At 38.7% G+C, this 23200-nt stretch overlaps 16 non-coding genes across 16 annotated transcripts; all 16 read right to left on the reverse strand.

Moving 5' to 3' along the window:
- Positions 1-1997: 1997 nt before the first annotated feature.
- Trnac-gca lies at positions 1998-2069 on the reverse strand. Its single transcript has one exon. It is a non-coding gene; the product is annotated as a tRNA-Cys (tRNA).
- A 182-nt stretch (positions 2070-2251) lies between these two features.
- On the reverse strand, positions 2252-2323 carry Trnaw-cca. The gene has a single exon. It is a non-coding gene; the product is annotated as a tRNA-Trp (tRNA).
- A 4302-nt stretch (positions 2324-6625) lies between these two features.
- On the reverse strand, positions 6626-6697 carry Trnar-gcg. The gene has a single exon. It is a non-coding gene; the product is annotated as a tRNA-Arg (tRNA).
- A 2104-nt stretch (positions 6698-8801) lies between these two features.
- Positions 8802-8873, reverse strand: Trnaw-cca. Its single transcript has one exon. It is a non-coding gene; the product is annotated as a tRNA-Trp (tRNA).
- Positions 8874-10630: 1757 nt separating this feature from the next.
- Trnac-aca lies at positions 10631-10702 on the reverse strand. The gene has a single exon. It is a non-coding gene; the product is annotated as a tRNA-Cys (tRNA).
- A 2113-nt stretch (positions 10703-12815) lies between these two features.
- On the reverse strand, positions 12816-12887 carry Trnac-gca. The gene has a single exon. It is a non-coding gene; the product is annotated as a tRNA-Cys (tRNA).
- A 689-nt stretch (positions 12888-13576) lies between these two features.
- Positions 13577-13649, reverse strand: Trnaa-ggc. Its single transcript has one exon. It is a non-coding gene; the product is annotated as a tRNA-Ala (tRNA).
- Positions 13650-14769: 1120 nt separating this feature from the next.
- Positions 14770-14841, reverse strand: Trnac-gca. The gene has a single exon. It is a non-coding gene; the product is annotated as a tRNA-Cys (tRNA).
- Positions 14842-15018: 177 nt separating this feature from the next.
- On the reverse strand, positions 15019-15090 carry Trnaw-cca. The gene has a single exon. It is a non-coding gene; the product is annotated as a tRNA-Trp (tRNA).
- Positions 15091-15519: 429 nt separating this feature from the next.
- On the reverse strand, positions 15520-15591 carry Trnaw-cca. The gene has a single exon. It is a non-coding gene; the product is annotated as a tRNA-Trp (tRNA).
- Positions 15592-16567: 976 nt separating this feature from the next.
- Positions 16568-16639, reverse strand: Trnac-gca. The gene has a single exon. It is a non-coding gene; the product is annotated as a tRNA-Cys (tRNA).
- A 414-nt stretch (positions 16640-17053) lies between these two features.
- On the reverse strand, positions 17054-17125 carry Trnac-gca. Its single transcript has one exon. It is a non-coding gene; the product is annotated as a tRNA-Cys (tRNA).
- Positions 17126-18709: 1584 nt separating this feature from the next.
- On the reverse strand, positions 18710-18781 carry Trnar-gcg. The gene has a single exon. It is a non-coding gene; the product is annotated as a tRNA-Arg (tRNA).
- A 1098-nt stretch (positions 18782-19879) lies between these two features.
- On the reverse strand, positions 19880-19951 carry Trnac-gca. Its single transcript has one exon. It is a non-coding gene; the product is annotated as a tRNA-Cys (tRNA).
- A 1393-nt stretch (positions 19952-21344) lies between these two features.
- Trnac-gca lies at positions 21345-21416 on the reverse strand. Its single transcript has one exon. It is a non-coding gene; the product is annotated as a tRNA-Cys (tRNA).
- Positions 21417-23016: 1600 nt separating this feature from the next.
- Positions 23017-23088, reverse strand: Trnac-gca. Its single transcript has one exon. It is a non-coding gene; the product is annotated as a tRNA-Cys (tRNA).
- Between the last annotated feature and the right edge of the window lie 112 nt (positions 23089-23200).

Raw genomic sequence — 23200 nt, forward strand, 5'->3', positions numbered from 1 at the left:
AACCGGCGACCTCTCGAACTGCAGTTGAATGCTCTACCACTGAGCTATGCTCCCACGACTTATGTTCTTCAGCAAATAGCTAATACCGATACTATACACATTTTGTTAGCAAAGAGTTGAAAACTTTGTAATAATCTTAAAGCAAATAGCAAACGGCAGCGGTATATCACACTCAACCAATATTTTTAATAAATTCATAGTTTCATTTACTCTCCAAACTTCTTTAACAGGGCACACCTGGGTTTGAACCGGGGACCTCTCGATCTGCAGTCGAGTGGTCTACCACTGAGCTATGTCCCCAAATCTGTCTTATTCAGCAAATAGCAAATACCATCACCATAGCACATTTTCTCAGCAAAAAGTTAGAAACTTTGTAATAATTTGAAGCGCAAATATCAAAGGGTACCGGTATACCACATTATATCCACAAACAATATTTTCCATAAATTTAAAGTCGCATATACTTTCCGAGCATCGTTAATAGGGAACACCCAGGTTTGAACCGGCGATCACTAGATCTGCAGTCGAATATTATACCATTAAATTATGTCCCCATGATCGATGATACTCGGCAAATAGCAAATACTGACACCACATCACATTTACTCAGCAAATAGTTAAAAAAATTGTAATGTTCTTAAAGCAAATAGCAAACGGTAGCGGTAAATCAAATTATATCAGCTACCAATGTTTTTCATAAATTCAAAGTATCATTTACTCTCCAAACACCGTGAATAGGGAACACCCGGGTTTGAACCGGGGACCTCTCGATCTGCAGTTGAATGCTCTACCACTGAGTTATGCCTCCACGATCTTTGTTCTTCAGCAAATAGCTAATAACGACACTATACCATCTTTTCTTAGCAAAAAGTTTAAAACTTTGTAACAATCTTAAAGCAATCTTGTAATACTCTTAAAGCAAATAGCAAGGTAGCGGCAAATCAAATTATATTAGCTACCAATGTTTTTAATAAATTCAAAGTATCATTTACTCTCCAAACATCGTTAATAGGGAACCCCCAGGTTTGAACCGGGTTAATAATGCACACGCGGGATTGAACCGGGGACCTCTCGATCTGCAGTCGAACGCTCTAACACTGAGCTATGTCCTCACAATGTGTGCTACTCAGCACATAGCAAATACCTACGCCACACCACATTTTCTCAGCAAGTAGCTAAAGTTATATCAATAATCTTAAAGCAAATATAATAAGGTAGCGGTATATTACATTACATCAGCAACCAACATTTTTAATAAATTTAAAGTTTCAATAACTCCCAAAACATCGTGAATAGAGAACACCCGGGTTTGAACCGGCGACCTCTGGATCTGCAGTCGAATGCTCTACCACTGAGCTATGTCCCCACATCTGTCTTATTCAGCAAATAGCAAATACCGTCACCATAGCACATTTTCTCAGCAAAAAGAGATTTTGTAATATTTTTTAGCGCAAATATCAAATGGTACCGGTATACCACATTTTATCCACAACCAATATTTTCAATAAATTTAAAGTTGCATCTGCTCTCCAAGCATCGTTAACAGGGAACACCCGGGTTTGAACCGAGGATTTCTAGATCTGCAGTCGAATATTCTACCATTAAATTATGTCCCCACGATCGGTGATACTCGGCAAATAGCAAATACCAACACCATATCACATTTACTCAGCAAATAGTTAAAAAAATTGTAATAATCTTAAAGCAAATAGCAAACGGTAGCGGTATATCACATTATATCCACAACCAGTATTTTCAATAAATTTAAAGTCGCATCTACTCACCAACACTGCTCCAACACTGAGATATGTTCTCACAATCTGTGTTATTCAGCACAAAGCAAATACTTACGCCACACCACATTTTCTCAGCAAATAGCTAAAATTATAGCAATAATCTTAAAGCAAATAGAATACGGAAGCGGTATATCACATTATACCAGCAACCAATATTTTTAATAAATTCAAAATTTTATTTACTCTCCAAACATCGTTAATAGGGAACACCCGGGTTTGAACCGGGGACCTCTCGATCTGCAGTCGAATGCTCTGCCACTGAGCTATGTTCCCTCATCTGTCTCATTCAGCAAATAGCAAATACCGTCACCATAGTACATTTTCTCAGCAAAAAGTTAGATATTTTGTAATAATTTTAAGCGCAAATATCAAAGGGCATCGGTATACCACATTTTATCCACAAACAATATTTTCAATAAATTTAAAGTTGCATTCACTCTCCAAGCATCGTTAATAGGGAACACCCAGGTTTGAACCGGCGACCTCTCGATCTGGAGTTGAACGCTCTACCACTGAGCTATGCTTCCACGACTTATGTTCTTCAGCAAATAGCTAATACCGATACTATACCACATTTTGTTAGCTAAGAGTTGAAAACTTTGTAATAATCTTAAAGCAAATAGCAAACGGCAGCGCTATATCACAACCAATATTTTTAATAAATTCATAGTTTCATTTACTCTCCAAACTTCTTTAACAGGGCACACCCGGGTTTGAACCGGGGACCTCTCGATCTGCAGTCGAGTGGTCTACCACTGAGCTATGTCCCCACATCTGTCTTGTTCAGCAAATAGCAAATACCATCACCATAGCACATTTTCTCAGCAAAAAGTTAGAAACTTTGTAATAATTTGAAGCGCAAATATCAAAGGGTACCGGTATACCACATTATATCCACAAACAATATTTTCAATAAATTTAAAGTCGCATCTACTTTCCAAGCATCGTTAATAGGGAACACCCAGGTTTGAACCGGCGATCACTAGATCTGCAGTGGAATATTCTACCATTAAATTATGTCCCCATGATCGGTGATACTCGGCAAATAGCAAATACTGACACCACATCACATTTACTCAGCAAATAGTTAAAAAATTTGTTATGTTTTTAAAGCAAATAGCAAACGGTAGCGGTAAATCAAATTATATCAGCTACCAATGTTTTTAATAAATTCAAAGTATCATTTACTCTACAAATACCGTGAATAGGGAACACCCGGGTTTGAACCGGGGACCTTTCGATCTGCAGTTGAATGCTCTACCACTGAGTTACACCTCCACGATCTTTGTTCTTCAGCAAATAGCTAATAACGACACTATACCATATTTTCTTAGCAAAAAGTTTAAAACTTTGTAACAATCTTAAAGCAATCTCAAAGCAAATAGCAAACGGTAGCGGTATATCACATTATATCCACAACCAATGTTTTCAATTAATTTTGAAGTTGCATATACTCTCCAAGCATCATGAACAGGGAACACACGGGCTTGAACCAGGAACCTCTAGATCTGCGGTCGAGTATTCTACCATTAAACTATATCCCCACGATCGGTCATACTCGGCAAATAGCAAATACCGACACCATATCACATTTACTCAGCAAATAGTTAAAAAAAATTGTAATAATCTTAAAGTAAATAGCAAACGGTACCGCTATATCACAATATATCAGCTACCAACATTTTTAACAAATTTATAATATCGTTTACTTTCCAATCTGCAGTTGAATGCTCTGAGCTATGCTCCCACAACCTATGTTATTCAGCAATTAGCAAATACCAACACCATACCACATTTTCTCAGCAAAAAGTCAAAAATTTGTGATAATCTTAAAGCAATCAGAGTATCTCAACAAATAATTTTTTCTAATAAATTCAAAGTCGCATTTACTCTCTAAGCATCGTTAATAGTGCACACGAGGGTTTGAACCGGGGACCTCTCGATGTGCAGATGAATGCTCTAACACTGAGCTACGTCCTCATTATCTGTGTTATTCAGCACTTAGCAAAGACCTACGCCACACCACATTTTCTCAGCAAGTAGCTAAAATTATAGCAATAATCTTATAGAAAATAGAATACGGTAGCGGTATATCACATTATATCAGCAAACAATGTCTTTAATAGATTCAAAGTTTCATTTACTCTCCAAACATCGTTAACAGGGAACACCCGGGTTTGAACCGATGACCTCTCGATCTGCAGTCGAATGCTCTACCACTGAGCTATGTCCCCACATCTGTCTCACTCAGCAAATAGCAAATACCGTCACCATACCACATTTTCTCAGAAAAAAGTTAGAAATTTTGTAATATTTTAAGCGCAAATATCAAAGGGTACCGGTATACCACATTTTATCCACAACCAATATTTTCAATAAAATTAAAGTTGCATCTGCTGCTCTTCATGCATCGTTAACATGTAGCACCCGGGTTTGAACCGACGACCTCTCGATCCGGAGTTGAATGCTCTACCACTGAGCTATGTTCTTCAGCAAGCCATGTTCTTCAGCAAATCTATGTTCTTCAGCAAATAGCTAATACCGACACTATACCACATTTTCTTAGCAAAGAGTTGGAAACTGTGTAATAATCCCAAAGTAAATAGCAAACAGTAGCGGTATATCGCACTCAAACAATATTTTTAATAAATTCAAAGTTTCATTTACTCTCCTAACATCGTTAATAGGGAACACCCGGGTTTAAAACGGGGACCTCTCGATCTGCAGTCGAATGCTCTACCACTGAGCTATGTCCCCACATCTGTCTTATTCAGCAAATAGCAAATACCGTCACCATAGCACATTTTCTCAGCAAAAAGTTAGAAACTTTGTAATAATTTGAAAAGCAAATATCAAAGGGCACCGGTATACCACATTATATCCACAAACAATAATTTCAATAAATTTAAAGTCGCATCTACTCTCCGAGCATCGTTAATAGGGTACACCCAGAATATTCTACCATTAAATTATGTCCCCTTGATCGGTGATACTTGGCAAATAGCAAATACTGACACCACATCACATTTACTCAACAAATAGTTAAAAAAATTGTAATACTCTCAAAGCAAATAGCAAACGGTAGCGGTAAATCAAATTATATCAGCTACCAATGTTTTTAATAAATTCAAAGTATCATTTACTCTCCAAAAAACCTTAATAGGGAACCCCCGGGTTTGAACCGGGTTAATAGTGCACACGCGGGATTAAACCGGGGACCTCTCGATCTGCAGTCGAATACTCTACCACTGAGCTATGTCCCCACATCTGTCTAATTCTGCAAATCGCAAATACCGTCACCATAGCACATTTTCTCAGCAAAAAGTTGGAAACTTTGTAATAATTTGAAGCGCAAATATCAAAGGGTACCGGTATACCACATTATATCCACAAACAATATTTTCAATAAATTTAAAGTCGCATCTACTCTCCAAGCATCGTTAATAGGAAACACGCAGGTTTGAACCGGGAATCTCTAGATCTGCAGTCGAATATTCTACCATTGAATTATGTCCCCATGATCGGTGATACTCGGCAAATAGCAAATACTGACACCACATCACATTTACTCAGCAAATAGTTAAAAAATTTTTAATGCTCTTAAAGCAAATAGCAAACGGTAGCGGTAAATCAAAATATAACAGCTACCAATGTTTTTAATAAATTCAAAGTATCATTCACTCTCCAAACAACGTTAATAGGAAACCCCCAGGTTTGAACCGGGTTAATAGTGCACACGCGGGATTGAACCGGGGACCTCTCGCTCCGCAGTCAAATGCTCTAACACTGAGCTATGTCCTCACAAAGTGTCTCACTCAGCACATAGCAAATACCTACGCCACACCACATTTTCTCAGCAAGTAGCTAAAATTATAGCAATAATCTTAAAGCAAATAGAATACGGTAGCGGTGTATCACATTATATCAGCAACCAACATCTTTAATAAATTCGAACTTTCATTTACTCCCCAACCATCGTGAATAGGGAACACCCGGGTTTGAACCGTGGATCTCTCGATCTGCAGTAGAATGCTCTACCACTGAACTATGTCCCCACATCTGTCTTATTCAGCAAATAGCAAATACCGTCACCATAGCACATTTTCTCAGCAAAAAGTTGGGAATTTTGTAATAATTTTAAGCGCAAATATCAAAGGGTACCGGTATACCACATTATATCCACAAACAATATTTTCAATAAATTTAAAGTCGCATCTACTCTCCAAGCATCGTTAATAGGGAACACCCAGATTTGGACCGGGAATTTCTAGATCTGCAGTCGAATATTCTACCATTAAATTATGTCTCCATGATCGGCCCCCATATCGGTGATATTCGGCAAATAGCAAATACTGACACCACATCACATTTACTCAGCAAATAGTTAAAAAATTTGTAATACTCTTAAAGCAAATAGCAAACGGTAGCGGTAAATCAAATTATATCAGCTACCAATGTTTTTAATAAATTCAAAGTATCATTTACTCTCCAAAAAACGTTAATAGGGAACCCCCGGGTTTGAACCGGGTTAATAGTGCACACGTGGAATTGAACCGGGGACATCTCGATCTGCAGTCGAATGCTCTAACACTGAGCTATGTCCTCACAATTGCTAATACCTACGCCACACCACATTTTCTCAGCAAGTAGCAAAAATTACAGCAATAATCTTAAAGCAAATAGAATACGGTAGCGGTATATCAGCAACGGTATCAGTAACGGTAAATTACAGCAATAATCTTAAAGCAAATAGAATACGATAGCGGTATATCAGCAACTAACATTTTTAATAAATTCAAAGTTTTATTTACTCCCCAAACATCGTGAATAGGGAACACCCGGGTTTGAACCGGGGACCTCTAGATCCGCAGTCGAACGCTCTACCACTGAGCTATGTCCCCACATCTGTCTCATTCAGCAAATAGCAAATACCTTCACCATAGCACATTTTCTCAGCAAAAAGTTAGAAACCTTGTAATAATCTGCAGTCGAATGCTCTAACACTGAGCTATGTCCTCACAATGTGTGTTACTCAGCACATAGCAAATACCTACGCCACACCACATTTTCTCAGCAAGTAGCTAAAACTATAGCAATAATCTTAAAGCAAATAGAATACGGCAGCGATATATCGCATTATATCAGCAACCAACATTTTTAATAAATTCAAAGTTTCATTTACTCTCCAAACACCGTTAACAGGGATCACCCGGGTTTGAACCGGGGACCTCTCGAACTGCAGTCGAATGCTCTACCACTGAGCTATGTCCCCACATCTGTCTCATTCAGCAAATAGCAAATACCGTCACCATAGCACATTTTCTCAGCAAAAAGTTGGAAACTTTGTAATAATTTGAAGCGCAAATATCAAAGGGTACCGGTATACCACATTATATCCACAAACAATATTTTCAATAAATTTAAAGTCGCATCTACTCTCCAAGCATCGTTAATAGGGAACACGCAGGTTTGAACCGGGAATCTCTAGATCTGCAGTCGAATAATCTACCATTGAATTATGTCCCCATGATCGGTGATATTTGGCAAATAGCAAATACTGATACCACATCACATTTACTCAGCAAATAGTTAAAAAATTTGTAATGCTTTCAAAGCAAATAGCAAACGGTAGCGGTAAATCAAACTATATCAGCTACCAATGTTTTTAATAAATTCAAAGTACCATTTACTCTCCAAAGAACGTTATTAGGGAACCCCCGAGTTTGAACCGGGTTAATAGTGCACACGCGGGATTGAACCGGGAACCTCTCGATCTGCAGTCGGATGCTCTAACACTGAGCTATGTCCTCACAATGTGTGTTACTCAGCACATAGCAAATACCTACGCCACACCACATTTTCTCAGCAAGTAGCTAAAATTAAAGCAATAATCTTAAAGCAAATAGAATACGGTAGCGGTATATCACATTATATCAGCAACCAACATTTTTAATAAATTCAAAGTTTCATTCATTCCCCAAACATCGTGAATAGGGAACACCCGGGTTTGAACCGGGGACCTCCCGATCTGCAGTTGAATGCTCTACCACTGAGCTATGTCCCCACATCTGTATTATTCAGTATTCCACATTTTGTCCAAAACCAATATTTTCAATAAATTTAAAGTCGCATTTACTCTTCAAGCATTGTTAACAGGGAACACCGAGGTTTGAACCGGCGACCTCTCGATCTGGAATTCAATGTTCTACCACTGAGCAATGCCTCCACGATCTATGTTCTTCAGCCATTAGCTAATACCGACACTATACCACATTTTCTTAGCAAAGAGTTGGAAACTTTGTAATAATCTTAAAGCAAATAGTAAATGGTAGCGGTATATCACACTCAACCAATACTTTCAATAAATTCAAAGTTTCATTTACTCTGAAAACATCGTTAACAGGGAACGCCCGGGTTTGAACCGGAGACCTCTCGATCTGCAGTCGAATGCTCTACCACTGAGCTATGTCCCCACATCTGTCTTACTCAGCAAATAGCAAATACCGTCACCATAGCACATTTTCTCAGCAAAAAGAAACTTTGTAATAATCTGCAGTCGAATGCTCTAACACTGAGCTATGTCCTCACAATGTGTGTTACTCAGCACATAGCAAATACCTACGCCACACCACATTTTCTCAGCAAGTAGCTAAAATTATAGCAATAATCTTAAAGCAAATAGAATACGGTAGCGATATATCGCACTATATCAGCAACCAACATTTTTAATAAATTCAAAGTTTCATTTACTCTCCAAACACCGTTAACAGGGATCACCCTCTCGATCTGCAGTCGAATGCTCTACCACTGAGCTATATCCCCACATCTGTCAAATTCAGTAAATCGCAAATACCCTCACCATAGCACATTTTCTCAGCAAAAAGTTAGAGATTTTGTAATAATTTTAAAGCGCAAATATCAAAGGGTACCGGTATACCACATTTTATCCACAACCAACACTTTCAATAAACTTAAAGTTGCATTTACTCTCCAAGCATCGTTAACAGGGAGCACCCGGGTTTGAACCGGCGACCTCTCGATCTGGAGTTGAATGCTCTACCAATGAGCTATGCCCCCACGATAGATGTTCTTCAGCAAATAGCTAATACCGACAATATACCACATTTTCTTAGCAAAGAGTTGGAAACTTTGTAACAATCTTAAAGCAAATAGCAAACGGCAGCGGTATATAACACTGAACCAATATTTTTAATAAATTCAAAGTTTCATTTACTCTCCAAACATCGTTAACAGGGAACACCCGGGTTTGAACCGGGGACCTCTCGATCTGCAGTCAAATGCTCTACCACTGAGCTATGTCCCCACATCTGTCTTATTCAGCAAATAGCAAATACCGTCACCATAGCACATTTTCTCAGCAAAAAGAAACTTTGTAATAATTTGAAGCGCAAATATCAAAGAGTACCGGTATACCACATTATATCCACAAACAATATTTTCAATAAATTTAAAGTCGCATCGACTCTCCAAGCATCGTTAATAGGAAACACCCAGGTTTGAACCGGGAATTTCTAGATCTGCAGTCGAATATTCTACCATTAAATTATGTCCCCATGATCGGTCCCCATATCGGTGATACTCGGCAAATAGCAAATACTGACACCACATCACATTTACTCAGCAAATAGTTAAAAAATTTATAATACTCTTAAAGCAAATAGCAAACGGTAGCGGTAAATCAAATTATATCAGCTACCAATGTTTTTAATAAATTCAAAGTATCATTTACTCCCCAAAAAACGTTAATAGGGAACCCCCGGGTTTGAACCGGGTTAATAGTGCACACGCGGGATTTAACTGGGGACCTCTCGATCTGCAGTCGAACGCTCTAACACTGAGCTATGTCCTCACAATGTGTGTTACCCAGCACATAGCAAATACGTACGCCACACCACATTTTCTCAGCAAGTAGCAAAAATTACAGCAATAATCTTAAAGCAATTAGCAAACGGCAGCGGTATATCACACTCAACCAATATTTTTAATAAATTCAAAGTTTCATTTACTCTCCAAACATCGTTAACAGGGAACAACAACAGGGTTTGAACCGGGGACCTCTCGATCTGCAGTCAAATGCTCTACCACTGAGCTATGTCCCACATCTGTCTTATTCAGCAAATAGGAAATACCGTCACCATAGCACATTTTCCCAGCAAAAAGAAACTTTGTAATAATTTGAAGCGCAAATATCAAAGGGTACCGGTATACCACATTATATCCACAAACAATATTTTCAATAAATTTAAAGTCGCATCGACTCTCCAAGCATCGTTAATAGGGAACACCCAGGTTTGAACCGGGGACCACTAGATCTGCAGTCGTTATTCTACCATTAAATTATGTCCCCATGATCGGCGAAACTCGGCAAATAGCAAATACTGACACCACATCACATTTACTCAGCAAATAGTTAAAAAAATTGTAATACTTTTAAAGCAAATAGCAAACGGTAGCGGTAAATCAAACTATATCAGCTACCAATGTTTTTAATAAATTCAAAGTATCATTTACTCTCCAAAAAGCGTTAATAGGGAACCCCCGGGTTTGAACCGGGTTAATAGTGCACACGCGGGATTGAACCGGAGACCTCTCGATCTGCAGTCGAATGCTCTAACACTGAGCTATGTCCTCACAATGTGTCTTACTCAGCACATAGCAAATACCTACGCCACACCACATTTTGTCAGCAAGTAGCTAAAATTACAGCAATAATCTTGAAGCAAATAGAATACGGTAGCGGTATATCACATTATATCAGCAACCAACATTTTTAATAAATTCAAAGTTTCATTTACTTCCCAAACTTCGTGAATAGGGAACACCCGGGTTTGAACCGGGGACCTCTCGATCTGTAGTCGAATGCTCTACCACTGAGCTATGTCCCCGCATCTGTCTTACTCAGCAAATAGCAAATACCGCCACCATAGCACATTTTCTCAGAAAAAAGAAATTTTGTAATATTTTAAGCGCAATAATCAAAGGGTACCGGTATACCACATTTTATCCAAAACCAATATTTTCAATAAATTTAAAGTCGCATTTACTTCTCAAGCATCGTTAATAGGGAACACCCAGGTTTGAACTGGCGACCTCTCGATATGGAGTTGAACGCTCTACCACTGACCTATGCCCCCACGATCTATGTTCTTCAGCCATTAGCTAATACCGACACTATACCATATTTTCTTAGCAAAGAGTTGGAAACTTTGTAATAATCTTAAAGCAAATAGCAAACGGTAGCGGTATATCACACTCAACCAATATTTTTAATAAATTCAAAGTTTCATTTACTCTCCAAACATGGTTAACAGGGAACACCCGGGTTTGAACCGGGGACCTCTCGATCTGCAGTCGAATGCTCTACCATAAAACGTTATTACGGAACCCCCGGATTTGAACCGGGTTAATAGTGCACACGCGGGATTGAACCGGGGACCTCTCGATCTGCAGTCGAATGCTCTAACACTAAGCTATGTCCTCACAATGTGTGTTACTCAGCACATAGCAAATACCTACGCCACACCACATTTTCTCAGCAAGTAGCTAAAATTACAGCAATAATCTTAAAGCAAATAGAATACGGTAGCGGTATATATCACATTATATCAGCAACCAACATTTTTAATAAATTCAAAGTTTCATTTACTCCCCAAACATGGTGTATAGGGAACACCCGGGTTTGAACCGGGGACCTCTCGATCTGCAGTCGAATGCTCTACCACTGAGGTATGTCCCCATATCTGTCTAATTCAGCAAATAGCAAATACCGTCACCATAGCACATTTTCTCAGCAAAATGTTAGAAATTTTGTAATAATTTTAAGCGCAAATATCAAAGGGTATCGGTATACCACATTTTATCCATAAACAATATTTTCAATAAATTTAAAGTCGTATTTACTTTCCAAGCATCGTTAATAGGGAACACCAGGTTTGAACTGGCGAACCTCTCGATCTGGAGTGAATGCTCTACCACGAGCTAGGCCCCACGAACTATGTTCTTCAGCCATTAGCTAATACCGACCACTAACCACATTTTCTTAGCAAAGAGTTGGAAACTTTGTAATATCTTAAAGCAAATAGCAAACGGTAGCGGTATATCACACTCAACCAATATTTTAATAAATTCAAAGTTTCATATACTCTCCAAACATCGTTAACAGGGAACACCCGGGTTGAACGGGGACCTCTCGATCTGCAGTCGAATGCTCTACAGGGAACCCTCGGGTTTGAACCGGGTTAATAGTGCACACGCGGGATTGAACAGGGGACCTTTCGATCTGCAGTCGAATGCTCTAACAATAAGCTATGTCCTCACAATGTGTGCTACTCAGCACATAGCAAATACCTACGCCACACCACATTTTCTCAGCAAGTAGCTAAAATTATAGCAATAATCTTAAAGCAAATAGAATACGGTAGCGATATATCGCATTATATCAGCAACCAACATTTTTAATAAATTCAAAGTTTCATTTACTCTACAAACACCGTTAACAGGGATCACCCGGGTTTGAACCGGGGACCTCTCGATCTGCAGTCGAATGCTCTACTACTGAGCTATGTCCCCACATCTGTCAAATTCAGTAAATCGCAAATACCCTCACTATAGCACATTTTCTTAGCAAAAAGTTAAAGATTTTGTAAGAACTTTAAGCGCAAATATCAAAGGGTACCGGTATACCACATTTTATCCACAACCAACACTTTCAATAAACTTAAAGTTGCATTTACTCTCCAAGCATCGTTAACAGGGAGCACCCGGGTTTGAACCGGCGACCTCTCGATCTGGAGTTGAATGCTCTACCAATGAGCTATGCCTCCACGATCTATGTTCTTCAGCAAATAGCTAATACCGACAATATACCACATTTTCTTAGCAAAGAGTTGGAAACTTTGTAACAATCTTAAAGCAAATAGCAAACGGCAGCGGTATATCACACTGAACCAATATTTTTAATAAATTCAAAGTTTCATTTACTCTCCAAACATCGTTAACAGGGAACACCCGGGTTTGAACCGGGGACCTCTCGATCTGCAGTCGAATGCTCTACCACTGAGCTATGTTCCCACATCTGTCTTATTCGGCAAATAGCAAATACCGTCACCATAGCACATTTTCTCAGCAAAAAGAAACTTTGTAATAATTTGAAGCGCAAATATCAAAGGGTACCGGTATACCACATTATATCCACAAACAATATTTTCAATAAATTTAAAGTCGCATCGACTCTCCAAGCATCGTTAATAGGGAACACCCAGGTTTGAACCATTAAATTATGTCCCCATGATCGGCGAAACTCGGCAAATAGCAAATACTGACACCACATCACATTTACTCAGCAAATAGTTAAAAAATGTGTAATACTCTTAAAGCAAATAGCAAACGGTAGCGGTAAATCAAACTATATCAGCTACCAATGTTTTTAATAAATTCAAAGTATCATTTACTCTCCAAAAAACGTTATTACGGAACCCCCGGGTTTGAACCGGGTTAATAGTGCACACGCGGGATTGAACCGGGGACTTCTCGATCTGCAGTCGAATGCTCTAGCACTGAGCTATGTCCTCACATGTGTGTTACTCGCAGCACATAGCAAATACCTCGACCACGCCACCCCATTTTCTCAGCAAGTAGCTAAAATTACAGCAATAATCTTAAAGCAAATTAGAATCGGTAGCGGTATATCACATTATATCAGCAACCAACATTTTTAATAAATCCAATCAAGTTTCATTTACTCCCCAAACATGGTGAATAGGGAACACCCGGGTTTGAACCGGGGACCTCTCGATCTGCCAGTCGAATGCTCTACCACTGAGCTATGTCCCCATATCTGTCTAATTCAGCAAATAGCAAATACCGTCACCATAGCACATTTTCTCAGCAAATGTTAGAAATTTTGTAATAATTTAAGCGCAAATATCAAAGGGTATCGGTTACCACATTTTATCCATAAACAATATTTTCAATAAATTTAAGTTGCATTTTAAGCGCAAATTCAAAGGGTACCGTTATACCACTTTTATCCACAACCAACATTTTCAATAAATTTAAAGTCGCATCTGCTCACCGAGCATCGTTAACAGGGAGCAACCGGGTTTGAACCGGCGACCTCTCGATCTGGAGTTGAATGCTCTACCATGAGCTATCCCCCACAATCTGTTCTTCAGCAAATAGCTAATACCGACACTTCTACCACAACCGGGGACCTCTCGATCTGCAGTCGAATGCTCTACCACTGAGCTATGGTCCCACATCTGTCTTACTCAGCAAATGCAAATACCGTCACCATAGCACCTTTTATCAGCAAAAAGTTATAAACTTTGTAATAATGTGAAGCGCAAATATCAAAGGGTACCGTATATCCACAAACAATATTTTCAATAAATTTAATGTCGCATCTCTCTTCTACTCTCCAAGCATCGTTAATAGAGAACACTCAGGTTTGAACCGGGGATCTCTAGATCTGGACTCGAATATTCTACCATTAAATTATGTCCTCATGATCGGTGATACTCGGCAAATAGCAAATACTGACCCAACATCACATTTACTCAGCAAATAGTTTAAAAATTTGTAATACTCTTAAAGCAAATAGCAAACGGTAGCGGTAAATCAAACTATATCAGCTACCAATGTTTTTAAATAAATTCAAAAAACGTTAATAGGGAACCCCGGGTTTGAACCGGGTTAATAGTGCACACGCGGGATTGAACCGGGGACCTCTCGATCTGCAGTCGAATGCTCTAACACTGAGCTATGTCCTCACAATGTGTCTTACTCAGCACATAGAAAATACCTACGCCACACCACATTTTCTCAGTAAGTAGCTAAAATTACAGCAATAATCTTGAAGCAAATAGAATACAGTAGCGGTATATCACATTATATCAGCAACCAACATTTTTAATAAATTCAAAGTTTCATTTACTTCCCAAACTCCGTGAATAGGGAACACCCGGGTTTGAACCGGGGACCTCTCGATCTGCAGTCGAATGCTCTACCACTGAGCTATGTCCCCACATCTGTCTTATTCAGCAAATAGCAAATACCGCCACCATAGTACATTTTCTCAGAAAAAAGAAAATTTGTAATATTTTAAGCGCAATAATCAAAGGGTACCGGTATACCACATTTTAGTCAAAACCAATATTTTCAATAAATTTAAAGTCGTATTTACTCTCCAAGCATCGTTAATAGGGAACACCCAGGTTTGAACTGGCGACTTCTCGATCTGGAGTTGAATGCTCTACCACTGAGCTATGCCCCCACGATCTATGTTCTTCAGCCATTAGCTAATACCGACACTATACCACATTTTCTTAGCAAAGAGTTGGAAACTTTGTAACAATCTTAAAGCAAATAGCAAACGGCAGCGGTATATCACACTGAACCAATATTTTTAATAAATTCAAAGTTTCATTTACTCTCCAAACATCGTTAACAGGGAACACCCGGGTTTGAACCGGGGACCTCTCGATCTGCAGTCGAATGCTCTACCACTGAGCTATGTCCCTACATCTGTCAAATTCAGTAAATCGCAAATACCCTCACCATAGCACATTTTCTCAGCAAAAAGTTATAGATTTTGTAATAATTTTAAGCGCAAATATCAAAGGGTACCGGTATACCACATTTTATCCACAACCAACACTTTCAATAAACTTAAAGTTGCATTTACTCTCCAAGCATCGTCAACAGGGAGCACCCGGGTTTGAACCGGCGACCTCTCGATCTGGAGTTGAATGCTCTACCAATGAGCTATGCCCCCACGAGCTATGTTCTTCAGCAAATAGCTAATACCGACAATATACCACATTTTCTTAGCAAAGAGTTGGAAACTTTGTAACAATCTTAAAGCAAATAGCAAACGGCAGCGGTATATCACACTGAACCAATATTTTTAACAAATTCAAAGTTTCATTTACTCTCCAAACATCGTTAACAGGGAACACCCGGGTTTGAACCGGGGACCTCTCGATCTGCAGTCAAATGCTCTACCACTGAGCTATGTCCCCACATCTGTCTCATTCAGCAAATAGCAAATACCGTCACCATAGCACATTTTCTCAGCAAAAAGAAACTTTGTAATAATTTGAAGCGCAAATATCAAAGGGTACCTGTATACCACATTATATCCACAAACAATATTTTCAATAAATTTAAAGTCGCATCGACTCTCCAAGCATCGTTAATAGGAAACACCCAGGTTTGAACCGGGAATTTCTAGATATGCAGTCGAATATTCTACCATTAAATTATGTCCCCATGATCGGTCCCCATATCGGTGATACTCGGCAATATGCAAATACTGACACCACCATCACATTTACTCAGCAAATAGTTAAAAAATTTGTAATACTCTTAAAGCAAATAGCAAACGGTAGCGGTAAATCAAACTATATCATCTACCAATGTTTTTAATAAATTCAAAGTATCATTTACTCTCCAAAAAACGTTAATAGGGAACCCCCGGGTTTGCACCGGGTTAATAGTGCACACGCGGGATTGAACCGGGGACCTCCCGATCTGCAGTCGAATGCTCTAACACTGAGCTATGTCCTCACAATGTGTCTTACTCAGCACATAGCAAATACCTACGCCACACCACATTTTCTCAGGAAGTAGCTAAAATTACAGCAATAATCTTGAAGCAAATAGAATACGGTAGCGGTATATCACATTATATCAGCAACCAACATTTTTAATAAGTTCAAAGTTTCATTTACTTTCCAAACTTCGTGAATAGGGAACACCCGGGTTTGAACCGGGGACCTCTCGATCTGCAGTCGAATGCTCTACCACTGAGCTATGTCCCCACATCTGTCTTATTCAGCAAATAGCAAATACCGCTATTTTCTCAGAAAAAAGAAATTTTGTAATATTTTAAGCGCAATAATCAAAGGGTACCGTTATACCACATTTTATCCAAAACCAATATTTTCAATAAGTTTAAAGTCGCATTTACTCTCCAAGCATCGTTAATAGGGAACACCCAGGTTTGAACTGGCAACCTCTCGATCTGCAGTTGAATGCTCTACCACTGAGCTATGCCCCCACGATCTATGTTCTTCAGCCATTAGCTAATACCGACACTATACCACATTTTCTTAGCAAAGAGTTGGAAACTTCGTAATAATCTTAAAGCAAATAGCAAACGGTAGCGGTATATCACACTCAACCAATATTTTTAATAAATTCAAAGTTTCATATACTCTCCAAACATCGTTAACAGAAAACACCCGGGTTTGAACCGGGGACCTCTCGATCTGCAGTCGAATGCTCTACCACTGAGCTATGTCCCCAAATCTGTCTTACTCAGCAAATAGCAAACACCGTCACCACAGCACAATTTCTCAGCAAAAGTTTAAAACTTTGTAATAATTTGAAGCGCAAATATCAAAGGGTACCGGTATACCATATTATATCCACAAACAATATTTTCAATAAATTCAATGCCGCATCTACTCTCCAAGCATCGTTAATAGGGAACACCCAGGTTTGAACCGGGGATCACTAGATCTGCAGTCGAATATTCTACCATTAAATTATGTCCCCATATCGGTGATACTCGGCAAATAGCAAATACTGACACCACATCACATTTACTCAGCAAATAGTTAAAAAATTTGTAATAATCTTAAAGCAATTAGCAAACGGTAGCGGTAAATCAAAATATATCAGCTACCAATGTTTTTAATAAATTCAAAGTATCATTTACTCTCCAAACAACGTTAATAGGGAACCCCGGGTTTGAAGCGGGTTAATAGTGCACACGCGGGATTGAACCGGGGACCTCTCGATCTGCAGTCGAATGCTCTAACACTGAGCTATGTCCTCACAATGTGTGTTACTCAGCACATAGCAAATACCTACGCCACACCACATTTTCTCAGCAAGTAGCTAAAATTATAGCAATAATCTTAAAGCAAATAGAATACGGTAGCGGTGTATCACATTATATCAGCAACCAACATCTTTAATAAATTCGAACTTTCATTTACTCCCCAACCATCGTGAATAGGGAACACCCGGGTTTGAACCGGGGACCTCTCGATCTGCAGTAGAATGCTCTACCACTGAACTATGTCCCCACATCTGCCTTATTCAGCAAATAGCAAATACCGTCACCATAGCACATTTTCTCAGCAAAAAGTTGGGAATTTTGTAATAATTTTAAGCGCAAATATCAAAGGGTACAGGTATACCACATTATATCCACAAACAATATTTTCAATAAATTTAAAGTCGCATCTACTTTCCAAGCATCGCTAATAGGGAACACCCAGGTTTGGACCGGGAATTTCTAGATCTGCAGTCGAATATTCTACCATTAAATTATGTCTCCATGATCGGCCCCCATATCGGTGATACTCGGCAAATAGCAAATACTGACACCACATCACATTTACTCAGCAAATAGTTAAAAAATTTGTAATACTCTTAAAGCAAATAGCAAACGGTAGCGGTAAATCAAATTATATCAGCTACCAATGTTTTTAATAAATTCAAAGTATCATTTACTCTCCAAAAAACGTTAATAGGGAACCCCCGGGTTTGAACCGGGTTAATAGTGCACACGTGGGATTGAACCGGGGACATCTCGATCTGCAGTCGAATGCTCTAACACTGAGCTCACTCTAACTCACAATGTGTGTTACTCAGCACATTGCTAATACCTACGCCACACCACATTTTCTCAGCAAGTAGCAAAAATTACAGCAATAATCTTAAAGCAAATAGAATACGGTAGCGGTATATCAGCAACGGTATCAGTAACTGTAAATAACAGCAATTATCTTAAAGCAAATAGAATACGGTAGCGGTATATCAGCAACCAACATTTTTAATAAATTCAAAGTTTTATTTACTCCCCAAACATCGTGAATAGGGAACACCCGGGTTTGAACCGGGGACCTCTAGATCCGCAGTCGAACGCTCTACCACTGAGCTATGTCCCCACATCTGTCTCATTCAGCAAATAGCAAATACCTTCACCATAGCACATTTTCTCAGCAAAAAGTTAGAAACTTTGTAATAATCTGCAGTCGAATGCTCTAACACTGAGCTATGTCCTCACAATGTGTGTTACTCAGCACATAGCAAATACCTACGCCACACCACATTTTCTCAGCAAGTAGCTAAAATTACAGCAATAATCTTAAAGCAAATAGAATACGGTAGTGGTATATCACATTATATCAGCAACCAACATTTTTAATAAATTCAAAGTTTCATTTACTCCCCAAACATCGTGAATAGGGAACACCCGGGTTTGAACCGGGGACCTCCCGATCTGCAGTTGAATGCTCTACCACTGAGCTATGTCCCCACATCTGTCTTACTCAGCAAATAGCAAATACCGTCACCATAGCACATTTTTTCAGCAAAAAGAAACTTTGTAATAATTTGAAGCGCAAATATCAAAGGGTACCGTTATACCACATTATATCCACAAACACTATTTTCAATAAATTTAAAGTCGCATCGACTCTCCAAGCATCGTTAATAGAAACACCCAGGTTTGAACCGGGAATTTCTAGATCTGCAGTCGAATATTCTACCATTAAATTATGTCCCCATGATCGGTCCCCATATCGGTGATACTCGGCAAATAGCAAATACTGACACCACATCACATTTACTCAGCAAATAGTTAAAAAATTTGTAATACTCTTAAAGCAAATAGCAAACGGTAGCGGTAAATCAAACTATATCAGCTACCAATGTTTTTAATAAATTCAAAGTATCATTTACTCTCTAAAAAACGTTAATAGAGAACCCCCGGGTTTGCACCGGGTTAATAGTGCACACGCGGGATTGAACCGGGGACCTCTCGATCTGCAGTCGAATGCTCTAACACTGAACTATGTCCTCACAATGTGTCTTACTCAGCACATAGCAAATACCTACGCCACACCACATTTTCTCAGCAAGTAGCTAAAATTACAGCAATAATCTTGAAGCAAATAGAATACGGTAGCGGTATATCACATTATATCAGCAACCAACATTTTTAATAAGTTCAAAGCTTCATTTACTTCCCAAACTTCGTGAATAGGGAACACCCGGGTTTGAACCGGGGACCTCTCGATCTGCAGTCGAATGCTCTACCACTGAGCTATGTCCCCACATCTGTCTTATTCAGCAAATAGCAAATACCGCTATTTTCTCAGAAAAAAGAAATTTTGTAATATTTTAAGCGCAATAATCAAAGGGTACTGGTATACGACATTTTATCCAAAACCAATATTTTCAATAAATTTAAAGTCGCATTTACTCTCCAGGCATCGTTAATAGGGAACACCCAGGTTTGAACTGGCAACCTCTCGATCTGCAGTTGAATGCTCTACCACTGAGCTATGCCCCCACGATCTATGTTCTTCAGCCATTAGCTAATACCGACACTATACCACATTTTCTTAGCAAAGAGTTGGAAACTTTGTAATAATCTTAAAGCAAATAGCAAACGGTAGCGGTATATCACACTCAACCAATATCTTATATATAAAAATGGATCGCAAAATGTGTTGGTAAGCGCATAACTCAAACAACGCCTGGACCAATTTGGCCAAATCTTTTTTTAAAATATTCACTGAAGTCCAAGGATGGTTCTTACGGCGAGCAAAAATCGAATAACTGCCGAGAAAACCCTAAAAACAGCCCTTTTCTTCTTTAATCGAGTAGGCAACGCAATTAAAAAAAAAAAAACGATGATCCATGTCATGACATTTTGTCTAGTTTTTGATCGTTTTTGATAATCTAATTTTGAATATATTTATATAAACATAGAAATATCTTTCTATTAATTAACGAGCTATATTGGCAGCCAAAAACATTGATGTAAATGAATTAAATTTCAAAATTCAAGAACAAATTACAGGCGAATCAGTTGATTCGGCAACTAACCAAGACGATCCGCCGGAGTTTTTAAACTCGCTGGATTTGCTAGGATTGTCACCTCACAATCTTCAATTAAAGGTTGGATCTGCAATTATAATGTAGCGAAATATCGACCAACTATATTCAAAGGATAGTATAAAGCAGAAGATGTTCTCGCACCATGCATCCCAATGCGTTTCCAGTGCGTTTATGGTATCATTAAGTGTTTGTAGGTATTAATTTAGAAAACCCATGTTTCTCACATGGATAATTGTATGTTGTTTGTTCCCGTATTAGAAAACCATCAGATTTGTTTGTCTATGCGCCAGGTAATCAAACAAAAAACATCGTTTATCACAAAGCACTACAATGAAAATTGAACTGATTTTTGAATTATGATTTACATTATTAAAATTACTTACTATTAAATGCTTATAGTGTTTTATTTTAATATTTTTGATTCACACCGAATTATTACCAGGGTGACGGTTCTGTTCAGGATTATTTTTTGCAAAGAATAGAAAAAAGATAGGCACAAAACACCGCCACATTACAATTTTTTTTTTGACAGGACGAAGTCTGTCGGGCCGGATAGTTTTTAATAAATTTCAAAGTTTCATATACTCTCCAAACATCGTTAACAGAAAACACCCGGGTTTGAACCGGGGACCTCTCGATCTGCAGTCGAATGCTCTACCACTGAGCTATGTCCCCAAATCTGTCTTACTCAGCAAATAGCAAACACCGTCACCACAGCACAATTTCTCAGCAAAAGTTTAAAACTTTGTAATAATTTGAAGCGCAAATATCAAAGGGTACCGGTATACCATATTATATCCACAAACAATATTTTCAATAAATTCAATGTCGCATCTACTCTCCAAGCATCGTTAATAGGGAACACCCAGGTTTGAACTGGGGATCACTAGATCTGCAGTCGAATATTCTACCATTAAATTATGTCCCCATGATCGGCGATACTCGGCAAATAGCAAATACTGACACCACATCACATTTACTCAGCAAATAGTTAAAAAATTTGTAATACTCTTAAAGCAAATAGCAAACGGTAGCGGTAAATCAAACTATATCAGATACCAATGTTTTTAATAACTTCAAAGTATCATTTACTCTCCAAACATCGTTAACAGGGAACCCTCCGGTTTGAACCGGGTTAATAGTGCACACGAGAGATTGAACAGGGGACCTTTCGATCTGCAGTCGAATGCTCTAACAATGAGCTATGTCCTCACAATGTGTGCTACTCAGCACATAGCAAATACCTACGCCACACCACATTTTCTCAGCAAGTAGCTAAAATTCAGCAATAATCTTAAAGCAAATAGAATACGGTAGCGGTATATCACATTATATCAGCAACCAACATTTTTAATAAATTCAAAGTTTCATTTACTCCCCAAACATGGTGAACAGGGAACACCCGGGTTAGAACCGGCGACCTCTCGATCTGGAGTTAAATGCTCTACCAATGAGCTATGCCCCCACAATCTATGTTCTTCAGCGAATAGCTATTACCGACACTATACCACAACCGGGGACCTCTCGATCTGCAGTCGAATGCTCTACCACTGAGCTATATCCCCACATCTGTCTTACTCAGCAAATAGCAAATACCGTCACCATAGCACATTTTATCAGCAAAAAGTTAGAAACTTTGTAATAATGTGAAGCGCAAATATCAAAGGGTACCGGTATGTCCACAAACAATATTTTCAATAAATTTAATGTCGCATCTACTCTCCAAGCATCGTTAATAGAGAACACTCAGGTTTGAACCGGGGATCTCTAGATCTGGACTCGAATATTCTACCATTAAATTATGTCCTCATGATCGGTGATACTCGGCAAATAGCAAATACTGACCCAACATCACATTTACTCAGCAAATAGTTAAAAAATTTGTAATACTCTTAAGGCAAATAGCAAACGGTAGCGGTAAATCAAATTATATCAGCTACCAATGTTTTTAATAAATTCAAAGTATCATTTACTCTCCAAAAAACGTTAATAGGGAACCCCCGGGTTTGAACCGGGTTAATAGTGCACACGCGGGATTGATCCGGGGACCTCTCGATGTGCAGCCGAATGCTCTAACACCGAGCTATGTCCTCACAATGTGTCTTACTCAGCACATAGCAAATACCTACGCCACACCACATTTTCTCAGCAAGTAGATAAAATTACAGCAATAATTTTAAAGTAAATAGAATACGGTAGCGGTATATCACATTATATCAGCAACCAACATTTTTAATAAATTCAAAGTTTCATTTACTTCCCAAACTTTGTGAATAGGGAACACCCGGGTTTGAACCGGGGACCTCTCGATCTGCAGTCGAATGCTCTACCACTGAGCTATGTTCCCACATCTGTCTTATTCAGCAAATAGCAAATACCGTCACCATAGCACATTTTCTCAGCAAAATGTTAGAAATTTTGTAATAATTTTAAGCGCAAATATCAAAGGGTATCGGTAT

The sequence above is a fragment of the Ctenocephalides felis genome, unplaced genomic scaffold, assembly GCF_003426905.1.
Source record: "Ctenocephalides felis isolate EL2017-DRISC unplaced genomic scaffold, ASM342690v1 CF-g0.4_SCAFFOLD_03571, whole genome shotgun sequence".
NCBI classification, from domain to species: domain Eukaryota; kingdom Metazoa; phylum Arthropoda; class Insecta; order Siphonaptera; family Pulicidae; genus Ctenocephalides; species Ctenocephalides felis.